Source organism: Anser brachyrhynchus (genome assembly GCF_964034855.1).
Source record: "Anser brachyrhynchus genome assembly, chromosome: 1".
In the NCBI taxonomy this organism is placed as follows: Eukaryota; Metazoa; Chordata; class Aves; order Anseriformes; family Anatidae; genus Anser; species Anser brachyrhynchus.
In genome coordinates this window covers 198,101,744-198,110,394 of record NC_137694.1, presented here as the reverse complement: position 1 = coordinate 198,110,394, position 8,651 = coordinate 198,101,744, and the positions used below count along the sequence as shown (strand labels likewise).

At 42.8% G+C, this 8,651-nt stretch overlaps 1 long non-coding RNA gene across 1 annotated transcript; it reads left to right on the top strand.

Annotated features, from left to right (window-relative positions):
- Positions 1–222: 222 nt before the first annotated feature.
- On the top strand, positions 223–8,166 carry LOC308176730. Its single transcript, XR_013938545.1, has 3 exons — positions 223–1,106; positions 6,174–6,272; positions 6,628–8,166. It is a non-coding gene; the product is annotated as an uncharacterized lncRNA (long non-coding RNA).
- The last annotated feature ends 485 nt before the right edge of the window (positions 8,167–8,651 follow it).

Sequence of the window (8,651 nt, the reverse complement as noted above, 5' to 3'; positions counted from 1 at the left end):
TGAATTCTTTCTGATCTTATTAGGCCAAAATTTTAATGACTGGGGAAAAAAAAAATTTCAGTGTCTTCTTCTGACAAATACAAAAGTACTGCAACTATTACTATTGGCCTAAGGAACAGAGCAACACAAACACTCTAAGTACATTGTAAGGTAGAATATTTAAGTAGATCAGTATGTTATGCTGTTAAAACCTCTAGCCTTTAATTGTTCTGTAAATATTTTACTATTGCAAACAATAACCAAATATTAAAGGAAGAATCTTTATGATGTCTGTGATGCAAATGATGCATAGGTGTACTGGGTTTACGTGGCAAGGTTTTGGTAGTAGGTGGTCTGCAGGGGTGGCTTCTGTGAGCAGAGCCCAGGGGCTGCCCCATGTCAGATCAGAGCCAGTTCCAGACAGCTCCAAAAGGGACCCGCTGCTGGCCAGAGCTGAGCCAGTAAGTGACAATGGTTGGGCCTCTGGGAGAGCAGATTGAAGAAAGGGGAAACCTGCTGTGCTACAGCAGCTGGGAGAGAGGGGTGAGAGCTGAGAGAGAAGCAGCCCTGCAGCCCCCAAGGTGCGTGCAGCAGGAGGGCAGGAGGTGCTCCAGGCACGCAGCAGCAGTTCCCCTGCGGCCCGTGGAGAGGCCCCTGGTGGAGCAGGCTGTCCCCCTGCAGCCCACGGGTCCCACATGGAGCAGATCTCCACGCTGCAGCCCGTGGAGGAGCCCCCGGTGGAGCAGGTGGATGTGGCCTGGAGGAGGCTGCGACCCATGGAGAGCCCCCGCAGGAGCAGGCCCCGGGCCGGAGCTGCAGCCCGTGGAGAGGAGCCCACGCAGGAGCAGGGGGTCTGGGGGGAGCTGCCGCCCGTGGGGGACCCGTGCTGGAGCAGTTTGCTCCTGGGGGATGGACCCCGTGGTACGGAGCCGTGTGGGAGCAGTTCCTGAAGAGCTGCAGCCTGTGGGCAGCCCCCCAGGCTCAGTTCGGGAAGGACGGCATCCCGTGGGAGGGACCCCACGGGGAGCAGGGGCAGAGAGGGACCGAGAAGGAGCGGTGGAGACGAAGCGCCATGGACGGACCGCAGCCCCCATTGCCCATTCCCCTGCGCCACTTGGGGGGAAGAGGTAGGAGAGGGTGTATGGCGGGAAGGTGTTTTTAGTTTGCTTTTAGTTCTCACTGTTATAGTGTGCTGGAGATAGGCAATAAATAGTATTAATCTCCCTATGCTGAGTCTGTTTTGCCCATGACGGTAACTGTTGAGTGATCTCCCTGTCCTTATCTCGACCCTTGTTAACATTCCTCTCTTCTCAGCCTCACAAAGCAGTATTTCAGCACTCCTGAAGTTCTAGCCCTACTGATTTCCTACCTATTGAACCATAAAAAAGTACACATCCTTTCAGAAAACAAACAAACAAACAAAAGACCAAGTGCAGTAGTCAATCAATAGGTTTAGATCCTGAAAGCTTTGGAGACAATGTCAGGATTTGCATGAGTACAGAAATTTGTGCTACCAGTTGCCTACAGTAACAAACATGTAATTTAAATCTTATGTTCCAGTGTTCATAGATGCTGTTAAATTTAAAAGATGGGATATGTCCCTCCAAAACTGCCTACAAACACACAGTAACCATATTAGAAGCTTTCAGTGGGGTGAATGAGTCTGGAATAAAGTAGACAGCTTAATGTGAGAATGGAGTATTACCTGATACAGCTAGCTGTGACTTCATATATTCTTAATTTTCACTGTCATTAAGGGGCCTGAAAAATGTGGATTCTGACATGATGGCCAACATATCAGCATTCTCAAAGATGAGAATGCTCCACACTCAAAACAGTGTAGAGAAAAAAAAAAAAAAAAGACTTGATGCTTCCACAGATGTTGAATCTAAATTGGTGTTACACCACAGTTCTACAGAACTCACTGAGGCTTACAAAACTAGGAACTAAACAGATGAAGACATTACATGAACACACTTCCATGAAACAGAAATGTATCTGAAAACAATGTATTCAAAATATGATGTTACAACTTCACCTGGTTTCAGCATGCTTTACCAGTTTCATAGTTTCTGGTAAGAAAAGAAATGTGAAATGTACAGATATTTTTAACAGAAATTTAGCTCGCAGCCTCTCCAGGCAACCTGTGCTAGGGCTCTATCACCCACCCAGCACAGAATTGCTGCCTGTTGGTCAGAGGGAGCCTCCTGTCTGCCAGTTTCTGCCCGTTGCTTCTTGTGCTGGCACTGGGCACCACTGACAAGAGCCTGGCTCCGTCCTCTTTGCACCCTCCCTTTAGGGAGTTATAGATATTGATGAGATCCCCCTGAGCCTCCTCTTCTCCAGGCAGAAGAGACCCAGCTCTCTAAGCCTTTCCTCCTAGGAGAGGTGCTCCAGTCCCTTCATCATCTTGATCTGCTGCCTCTGCTTTGCCTAATGCAGCCCAGGACACCATTAGGGGTCTTTGCAGCAAGGGAATTAATTCCTCCATCAGTACAACACAAAGCAGTTTAGGTCCCCTCTACTCCCTTCTACTTCAGTGATCTTAGAAATATATCATAATCAGGCTGGGGGAAGAAAGGCAACTCTGACAGATCACTGAGCACCAGTGGTGAAACTTTTCTCTCTCGTGTATAATTTTATTTCTGTTTGGTATATTTTTGTTTTTTCATCACTCTACAAGTTTGCAATATCAACTTTAGAGTTTGTCATTTTTCTCCCAGCATACCTGTTAGCTTCAGTAACATAATGATATTTGTGGCCTGGAATGGGGAAAGAAGAGGATGTCAGCTAAAAATGTTTTATTTCCAGTACAAGAAAATAAATTTATTTAGAAAAATATTTAAAATTCTAACTAGCACTCGTTATTTTTCCCTTTTAAACTGTTTCATATGACAATTATAGATTTTAAATGACAAATATATTCCTTCAAAAGCCGGAAACTGTGCTGCTGATGTAGCATTTTCACATCAGATTTCGCAACCTTACTTTTGCCTGGCTGGCTGGCTGCTGACAGTGACCAGTAGAGGGCATTTTAGGACCGGGTTATGTGAATACAAAATGAAGCCTAGCATTTCTGTCACAAACAGTAATTCACTCACGTTGGAGGAGTATGTTTGAAAAGCTTAATAAATATTTGAGTATGAATTCTAGTGTTTTCAACATAAATATTAGATCCCTAGTATTTAAGTAGAATGTGATATGCAATACTTACTTTATTAAGAGCTATGTTTTTTAAGTTTTTCCTATTTATTATGCATATACTGAAATACTGTAAAACTGACATTTAGACAGTTAAATGTATAGGCACATTAAAACTTTAAGTAAAATATGCTTACAAAGCAGGAAAAGAATTGCACTGAAGTCAATGGCTGTATGATTTCATTAAAGCAAGCAAAAGGCCTATTTCAGCAATATTAATCATTTAATTACATGTTCATAGAGTATCCCAAGTTGGAAGGGACCCATAAGGATCAAGTCCAACTCCTGGCTCCATACAGGACCACCCCCAAAAAATAAATTTAAAAAAAATCAAACCATATGTCTGAGAGCATTGTCCAAATGCTTCTTGAGCTTGGTAGACTTGGTGCTTTGACCACTTCCCTGGGGAGACTGTTCCAGTACCCAACCAGTTGTTTACTTCAATTGTGAAATTACTTACATATCAGGTTTTAACTGTTTTCATGTATTGACTGATTAAAAGCAAGCTGGAAGCTTACCTTTTCGTAAAAGATACAGTTCTTCAATATAACCTTTCAGATGTGGTTCTTCAAAGTGACCCAGAAATCTGAATTGAATAAATATGATAATGTTTAATTCCCCAATTGCCACAGGTTTCCACAAAGGGGAGCAAGTACTGGAAATGCAGCCTTGCTGGCTGGTGTTAAAAGGTGTACACCCAAATCTGCTTGCATAATTACATTCCTGATTACACTAGCTGGGCTTTTCAAACATGGATATTCAGTTACATGCCTTGATCTGGGGTTATAGTTCTGCTAGTAGTGCTTGTGCAACTTCATACAGTTAGTTTTGAGTCTTGAGCTACAGACTCAGCCAGCCACAACTGTGTCCTAACTGTTTCCTTGGGTTAGAGTTTAGCCTGTAAGAGTGAGTGACAGAGCTTTTCACAGCAGTTGCCACAAGCTCAGAACTAGAAAAGAGGAGAGACTTCAACTGCAAAGAGACTTATGCACTCTCAAGTGCACAAGGATGCTGTCTAGCAGGCCCTGGGACAAGATGTAGACATATCAGAAGATATTCATCTTATCCCTTCTTTAGCTATCTAACAAGACTAAGAAACTTTATTTTCTTTTATGTGGCTGTCATCTTCTACTGCATTACAAGTCACCCTGCCTGATGAGTATATTCAAGACTCTTCACACAGTTTAAGCAACATTTCTGTACTCTTCTAAATACAAATTTCCACGTGCAGAGTATTATTTTGGGGGAGAACAGAATTCAAGTCACAAACGTTCCTAATTTCGATAAAACTGCCCCTTTCCCACTCTACAGAAGAGAAACAGGAAACATTTCTATTTTTCATCTTGTAATTTAAACAACTATTTAAAATTAGTTGTGCAGTGCTCCCCAGGGAGATAAAGCACTCTGGAACTATCTATTCCATATGCTAGCCACAGCCCCTAGTTGCACTGCTGACTAGCAATCAAAGGTGGAGTAGAAGTACCTGTTAAAAAAAAAAAATGAACTTGCAGAATTTTTCTACTTAAAAATCTGCAGTTTTCCAATCTACATATTTCCAATCTACATATTTCCACACAGCTCACAACCAAGAACCTGAAAAACCTGTTCTCATGTAAATCAGTCATGAAATAATATTGCTCTTGGCAAGGCATACTCCTGAGGGAAATTCCCAGTCAACTGAGCAGAGTGATACTGATCTAATGAAAAGAAAACTATAATGATAATGGCAAAGAGAAAAAAAAGTCCAAATGGCAACTCAAAGATGTCAGTATACATGCCTGACTTCACAGGATGGGTAAAGGGAGGAAGAAAACACCAAAAAATGTCAGTTTTCTCTCAGTGCGATCTGACTAATTGAAGAACCTGCTTAAGGTCACCTCTAAACTCCACCTGGACATTTCTCAACATTTTTCAAGCTATGCCTCCACTGTACCCCTAAATCACCAGCTCAGGAAACTCAATATAGATTTTCAGTCACTTCAAGCAACAAGAGACCATGTAGTTCAAAGCACAGGATGAAATAGTGGTTTTCTGAAGATAAATCCTAGAAAAATGATTGTGGTGGGAATAAGACATCTCAGGCATAAACTCGCCCCACATTCAAATCAGCTTAACTCCAAGCTGCCAGGCGAGAGGGACTGTCCTGTTCTTCCACCCAAACTGGCTGTGCTTCCTTCACGTTGGGTCTGGTGACCACCATGGTAGCAGAGAGCAAGCTGCAGCCATATCCTCACTGGAGGAAGCAGCAAGAACAGGCCTGCCCCTGGGGGAAGGATAAGCCAGAGCAGAGGATGACCATAGCACAGGCAGTGCCCTCACCAGCCAGGACACAGAGCTGTGGCACCTGCACAGGGCAGTCTGAGCAGGGGCTGATAACATCAGCAGTCCCCAGTGCAGCAAGGCCCACCGCCCATCCAGATAGCTCAGTCAGAAGCAGCAGAGACAGCACCAGAGTGGAGACAGGCTAAAAGGTCTGAAGTCCATCCAGAAGACAGCACAGGAGACAACCAACCTACAATATAGGTCTAAGTCTATCCAAAAATAACAAGGCCATAACCTATAATACAGCTCAAGCAAGAACTGGCTGCCTATGCATGAGCTTAAGAGGAGCTCCTAGACCAGTAGGCAGCAAGTGTGGGTGAAGGTCCCTGGTGAGGCTGGTCAGGGCAGTTAAGGTATTTTAGGTCTCTCAAGGCACTAACATTTGTATCATGGAAAAATAAAGTACTAAGAAGGATGGTGCACAGTCACTAGGAACACTTGCAAATGTAAAGACAGGTTACTTGACTTTAGTCTCTTTCGGATATGTACCAAACACACTTCTGATTTATAAATTAAAATTTCACTTAAAGGACTAAATTCTTGATCTTATCCTAGCCTCCTATTGTTGAAATCAGTAGCTAATACTGAAGGAGAGGGCTCCCTCCCCCTCAGGTTTTAAGCAATGATGCATTAGAGAAATAATGGTAATGTGCTCTGATTTATCTCCTCAGATCTGCAGGCACGTGTTGCCAACTGGAATAGTGCACCAGAGTGTCACGTCAGTGACTGGAAAACATGATGAGGAGTTTACAGCTTTTTCTTACCCCATGGTTAGTAAAACAGTAACGGGCACTTGCTTTGTTAAACCTGAAAAATATGAGTGTGCTTGAGAAAAACTGACTAATTGCCTTAAAGACAGGAGCTCAAACCAACATGGGCAGAGACTTCACGGAATAAAGCTGTTTTGGGAGGCAGGGATTGGGGATGTCTGTATTTGAGCTGAGAAGAGAAGTTCTTATAATCTGAGAAAGGAACAAACAGGTGACTGGACTACAGTTAAGATTTTTGTATACAAGTAAAAAAAATTTCAGGAAGACAGATTAAAGGTAGAAAAGTAGAGGGGTCTGGAAATTCATGGGCAGGTTAATGGGCTTACTTTGCATTTTTCTGCTTCTTAATTTTCAGTTGCACAACTTCAGGAGTAAGACTACGAACCCTGAATCCAAGTATATAGCAGTGACTAAACTAGGGATGGATACAAGAACTTGACCAAAGATCTGTTTTCTCATTGCTTTTCCTCCAGCATTTTACCTTAGATTGGGACAGAGAAGGACTGAGATTTGAGAATAAAGAAAGCAGGCACTGTGTGTTCCTGCTGGAGGTACCAATCCAGCCCCTGAAACTTCATCTACCTCACAGACACCAGCAGAGTGGCAATTCTCTTTTCAAGCTTGGGATCAGAGAGTTATTGAGGTCACTGAGCCCCACCAAATCACCCACTCCATCTCAAGATTCAATTGGAGTTGCTAATATTGTTGTTGTAAATGCTCTAATACCAGGAAGTACCAGTTCTGCCAGCATGCATCAGCCTTCCTCAGCAATTTGGATTCTCGCAAGTGCCTATTCCTGGACAGAGATTTTATCAAAACCTGGATTAATGGGAATACAGAGATAGGACAGGTATCTACGCACAAAGTGCATCCTTAGGGAAATTAGACAATCAGTTCCTGCTAGACATCCAACACAGCCTCCAGCTGGATGACACCACTTCCTTCACCTACACATGGATGGAAAAGATCAAGCTACTCCCATTTAGATCACATCTACATTTTGTGCCAGATGAGTGTGCCCACTTGTCTGTCAACACACCAGCCTCCTTCACAGTCTATCTATTGGTTTCTGTGGTCCTCTTGACAATCAGGGCCTGCCTCTTGGCTTTGTAATGACTGATGGAGCTTCATAGCAGCCCTCAGGGAGCTTTGGTGTGAGAGGAAAGGTATGTCTTCCTGTCAACTGAAAGGTCAGGGGAGGTAGGTGAGGTGGACACCAGGCTCATGGCTATGAATGAGGAGAGGAGAAGCAGCTACTAGGGGAGCATGGCAAGAATAATTGGAGCAGGAGATCTTAGATTCAGATGGCAAGGCACATGGCTGCCTAAATCTGTGGGGAGTGTTGGGAGATTTGGCATGAACCCTGGAACCTTGAAGACTGTCAGGGCACTGTTGTTCAGTTGGGGATCCAAGATCTTGGGAAATAGTTCTGTGTAACAGTTGTGTCCCTTAAAAGGATACATTCAGATGAACCATATTTCTCAGAAAGGAACAGTAAATGTTTCTTACCATGTGGTTTATAATTCTAACACTTTCAGCAGAAAATGCAGTAACCATCTGCTTCAAGAGGAAACTGACACCATCTTATTTTGATCCATCAAGATTTCCCTCTATCATGCTAGAGAGGCAGATGATCAATGACGATGAAGAATCTCCAGTTCTTGTTTGTTGTGGGGAAATACAGAAACTGGAAATAAAAACTCTGGAGAAGATTATGCAGATATTACAGTAATAGAAGCCATTAAAAAAAAAAAAAAAGCCAAAATTCCTAAATGAGTCAGATTTCTTGGCAGCCTCCCATGTAAATTGTGAGACCCACAACTGTTAACCTCATAGATAGTAAGCAGATAAGACTGTGTAAGTGATGACTGAAGATATAAAAAGCCTGACATGAAAAGGCAACAAGAGACAGTCAAAAGCAGCCATTCTCAGTGTAACAAAGAAAATATAAGGAACATGGCCCACACTGGAGTGTCACCACACAGTGGTCCTTCAGGTCTGTATGGATACACAGAATTCTAGTGGGACTTTGTTTCTTCTTGTGTAGGAATACTTCTTTATATTAAACATAGCATTGAGATACCAAAGAAAACAGAAAACGTTAAACATGTAAACCAAAAGCAGCAAAATCATGCCAGCACAGCAGCAATTTTATATACAATTACTGCAGTATATTACAGGTTTGGTAGCTGAATCAGCAGAGCTTTTAGAATGGAAACACATGAAATGTAAATCTGTGTAGAGCTCATTTGCTGTCCCACATCTTTTATTTTCTAGAGCTACAAAAATCAGTTAGTGAAGACAGCTGGAAAACATGTTGCTAACACAGGGGTTTGTTTTATGGCATGCTTTAATTTTATGGTTCTAACCTTTTGGTTT